General features: G+C 44.9%; 1 protein-coding gene and 1 long non-coding RNA gene across 2 annotated transcripts in view; one reads left to right on the forward strand and one right to left on the reverse strand.

Annotated features, from left to right (window-relative positions):
• Positions 1-5000, forward strand: part of LOC117732764 (E3 ubiquitin-protein ligase TRIM21-like) — a 299335-nt gene that overhangs the window by 107399 nt on the left and 186936 nt on the right. The gene's annotated exons all lie outside the window — the stretch shown is intronic.
• LOC117733299 lies at positions 2334-3194 on the reverse strand. The gene is made up of 3 exons (XR_004609715.1): positions 3076-3194; positions 2826-2926; positions 2334-2434 (listed from the first exon to the last, which is right to left on the reverse strand). It is a non-coding gene; the product is annotated as an uncharacterized LOC117733299 (long non-coding RNA).

Below are 5000 nucleotides of genomic sequence, written 5' to 3' on the forward strand. Positions count from 1 at the left end.
ATGAAAATGTCAGTAATTAAGTTTTTATGTTTTTTTTTTCAGAAAAGTTTTCCCCCAAACATTTTTTTTTCTGGTGACACACTTTTTATAAAATGGCAAACTTTCTGGATCCAGGAGCCAAATGTGTGCTGAACGGTTTCGAACCATTTAATTTATTTTCATACAGCGTTTTATATCAAGATGCAGAAATAGACGTCATAAAACATAAATATAAACATAAATACCTAAATAAAAAATCTCCTGTAGGCTCTTTTCGGGAATTAACGCGTGATAGAGCACCACATGTGGATTAATCCGCCGCTGAAAATAGTCCCCAACAAATGCCCTATTTCCTCTAGTTTATTCAATAAAAAAAACGATGGAAAAGAAATGAAAGTATATATTTGTGTTCAAGTCAGATTATATTCAAAATTGTGAGACGCACATGTGGTGAATTTGGGTTTTTTATAACAAAAATTGACATTGAGAAAATCAGAGCACACGCACACACAAAATATTCATCTCCAGACCTTTCGCATTACTTTCATCATTATTATTCTGACTGACTCCAGCTGTCGTGTCCCCTCTTCCTCCTCCTGCAGCCTCGTGGCTCTCCTCCTCCTCCTCCTCCTCCTACTCCTCCTCCTCTCATCAGGCGACCTTCACGCACCCACGCTCTCATCCCGGCTGTTACCTGGCAACCCAGATTTGACACGGGGCGGCGCGTTGCCATGTAAACGAGGATGTGTGTGTAACGTTCTCTATTGTTTTGAGATCAGAGGGACTCCATCAAACACATGTGCACACTTGTTTGATTATATGTTAGCCGTAGACGCATGTAGCATTTAGTATTTCATATATCTTGAATATTTTTTGGAATATACTGTAATACTCCAATACTACATCTGAGCAATATGACGCAACACAAGATTAAATAAAAACAGGAACAGAGCGTAAAAAATAAAGACGGGATTCTTTTCCTTCCAAAAAAATGTAAAAAAACGGTGCTTATTCATCGCTCTGAAGAGGTCCCACCTAACAACACACAAACAGAGGAGGAGGTCCAGCAGGGTGGAGGAGGTCTTGCGTGGGTTGCGTCAGCTTCAGAGGATCAAACGGAGGAGCGGTGCGTTCAAGGACCAGCGGGTGAGTCCCCCCCCCCCCTCAACCCTCCCCAGAACAGATCATAACAAACCACGTCAGCCACATGGTGCGGTTTAGACTCTGCTGACATCTGGACGTCGGCTCGTCGGTGGTCCTCGGGGGCCGAAGATGCAGACCATAAAAAAAAAAAAAGCTCTTGGGGACGGACTGAAGACCGGCGGTTCAACACTTTCTGACCCAGATTGCACGAAGTCGGATAAAAAAAAAAAAACGGGAAGTCACGGTCGCGTGTGATCCGGTTGATGGAGATGCATAAACATGTATGAATGCTTATTTATATACTTGAAACGTCACAAATGGTGCAAATATGCGTCCCGTTTCACGAAGGGTTGACGCCGAAGCAAATGTTATTTATTATTTATATATTACAAGATATCTCTTGTGACTAGTTTAAAGGTGTCAAAGGGAATAGGATGTTTCTGTACTGAGCCTCGGACGACGCGTTAAGAAGGCAGCGTTCGATGCCACCACCGTTCCCGTTTAAATAAACGTTATGCTAGGTTATGCTAGGTTATGCTAGGTTATGCTAGGTGTGACGTGTGTGTATTAAATATGGTGAAAGACCACTGATGGGGGATGGGAGCGGACGTGGACGGGTCCCACAAACAACCGCGAGGCCGTTGTTCGATACCGCGCGTCCTCATTTGTTTCTTTTTCCAGGCCGACCGCGATGTTCTTCTTAAACATAACCAGGTGTTACTTAGCGTAGCTAAAGTCCGTGGACCCGGCTCTCCTTTTCCTGAACCCGACGAAGGGGTTTTGTTGCTTGAATCCGAACTTTCCTGTCGAAGACGGAGGTTTTATTTTGAAAATCCGCGGACGCACGTGACAAGCTGAAACCGGCGGTCTAGAATATGTGTTAAGATACGTCGAAGGCTCTTAATGGACTGATCACATGTTGGACCTTTGTTTTCTGGGTCGGCCATCTTGAAGCACGTTGTGTATATTCACGAGGGGGGGGGGCAAAGAGGAGATCTCGCCGCGTTCAGTCGGTCTTTCGCGGTCTTTATGATATTGACGTTCGGTTATATTTTCGTGCACATTTTTCCCCGACGGGACGCCCGCTTCCCTTTGTGGAGGAAGACGTGACTAAACATGGAGAGGAAGAGGAGGAGGAGGAAGAAGAGGTCCGTTGCTGCAGGGTGACGAGGTTCAGCTGGCTCGCTCTGTAAAGCAAACATGGCCGCCGTCGGGAGGGAAGACTTCAAAGCTCAGCGTGACGTCTTCAGATAAAGACTTCAAACGGAGAGGAGAGGCGCTTTCAGACGAAGCCGCTTCTCGCCCGCGCTCGCTGGAAAACAAACACGGCGTTGGAGGGTGCTCGTGAATCTCAAAGTCGGTCCAGATTAAATAAATCTGACTAATGAATAATAGATTACAGTAAATAAATTAATATATATATATATAAATAAAAAAGACTTTTCTCAATACAATACTGGTAACTTTAGAACCGTTTATGATAAAGACCGGCTTTAAAATGTCTGAACCGTGAGATTATACGCTCCTGTGTGTGTGTGTGTGTGCGTGTGTGTGTGTGTGTGAGTCTGTCCTTGTGACAAAATGGGGTCCGTGACACGCCAACTGTCACGGGAACCACACCACAGAAGCGGTTTAGAGTACTTTGCCAGACAGATGTTGTGACCATCCGAGTCCCAACACGAGCGAGATGCAGTCACACAAACCTTTAGAGTTTAGATGAGAGAGCAGATGAGATCAAGGCCTTCGTCCTGATTTTGGTCTTTTTTGGGGTGCACCAGGACGACAAGCGAATGTCTGTAACTCACTGAGGGAAAAAAGTGAACATGAAATACGTCAGTAGGGAATTTTGAATCACAAGAGGCTCGACCACAAAACGCCGACTACAACCGCCGTGAGCTTAGCGGTGGAGTTCGTTTACAGCCCATAACCGTAAGCCTTTTTTATTTTTTTTACCTCTGGCGGTCACATTTAATGAGGTGGTGTTCACTCCTGGAGATTATCTTCCTGAACAAAACATGTGGGTGTCATGGACGTCCAGTGGGAACCAGTGCGACACTAACAAAATACAAAAAAAATTAAAAAAAAGACACAATCTCTAATAAAAAAGACATAAAAAATAATAATAATTGTTTTGTGTTTTGCCATAAAACACCACGAGACGGACCGTCTTTTGGGTGGAATTTCCTGTCCTCAGTTGTGCCTCTTATGACAGCTGTGATGGAGCAAGATGGGATTATAATGACGAAGATGATGATGATGATGATGATGATGATGACGATGACGACGATGATAATAATAATAATAATCCATTTAATTTATATAGTGCTTTTCTAGATACTCAAAGACACTTTACATTATACACCGTAGACACAGCTACGGGGAGCAATGCAGGGTGAAGTGTCTTGCTCAAGGACACATCGACTAGGGCGGGGATTGAACTGCCAACCCCTTGATTGAAAGACGGGCATGCTAACCACTGACCCATAGTCGCCCCACAAAATGATGATGATGATGACGATGATGATGATGATGTATCATATTAAGAGGTGGAGGTGGAAAGGGAGGCAGAAGACTCGCAAATACATCCGGCCGCACACCAGCATCACTTCCACTTTCTGCCTGTGTGTGTGTGTGTGTGTGTGTGTGTGTGTGTGTGTGTGGTGTGTGTGTGTGTGTGTGTGACTCAGAGGCTGAGACCTCAAAGCTGACATCAACAATCAAAGAGGGAAGCAGAAAAACGTGAAACCTCTTGCGCTTCCCTTCTATCTGTCTCTTGATTGTTGTTGAATTCGGAACATAAACAGGAAGGAGGGGCGTGCGAAAGAAAAACAGAGAGAGAGAGAGAGAGAGAGAGAGAGAGAGAGAGAGAGAGAGATCATGGAGGTCAGATTGCATCATCGCAGTTTTCCTCTCGCTGGGCGCAGTCAGCTCTCAGCCATGTAAACAGGAAACAGGAGAGACGAGAGGAGAGAGAGAGAGAGAGAGAGAGAGAGAGAGAGAGAGAGAGAGAGAGAGAGGAAAAAGAGGACAAAGGCTTTCATCATCTGAGAATTTCCCCACACGACCTCATGAGAGGATGAGAGAGATTAAAATACGCGTCGTTATTATACGTCTGTGTGCATTCCTCGGATTGCGAAAGTGCTCTGAATCCAGAAATAATCGCATGAGTTTGACGTCGTCGTGGGAGTCGAGATATGGGATGCACACAGGAACTGGACGTCGCCACCGTGTTGTGGACACGTGTTTTTTTAAAGGTTTTGACGTTTTGGCCGTCGACATTATCGGCGAATTAGATATTTTTTCGCAACATCATTTTCTAACTCACTGTGACAGAGTTCGGACCTGTCAATCACCTTGTAGCCCCGCCCTAAAGCGTCCCCTGCTTTATGGTCTGTTTGACTCTAAATGACCATAATTTACTAAATGAACATCACGCGTATTGAAGAAGACTTGAAACTAGAGATTGAGACAAAAACTCATGTTACAATGTTTACTGAGGGAATGAATCAAGAGAAGTAGAGTCATTTATATAGACTTCTATACAACCAGAGGAGTCGCCCCCCTGGTGGTCAGGAGAGAGAATGCAGCTTTAACACATGAAGCATAGACTTCTATACAACCAGAGGAGTCGCCCCCTGGTGGTCAGGAGAGAGAATGCAGCTTTAACACATGAAACGTAGACTTCTATACAACCAGAGGAGTCGCCCCCGGTGGTCAGGAGAGAGAATGCAGCTTAACACATGAAGCATAGACTTCTATACAACCGGAGGAGTCGCCCCCTGGTGGTCAGGAGAGAGGAATGCAGCTTTAACACATGAAGCGCTAGTAGACTTCTATACAACCAGAGGAGTCGCCACCTGGTGGTCAGGAGAGAGAAT

The sequence above is a fragment of the Cyclopterus lumpus genome, chromosome 1, assembly GCF_009769545.1.
Source record: "Cyclopterus lumpus isolate fCycLum1 chromosome 1, fCycLum1.pri, whole genome shotgun sequence".
NCBI lineage: Eukaryota > Metazoa > Chordata > Actinopteri > Perciformes > Cyclopteridae > Cyclopterus > Cyclopterus lumpus.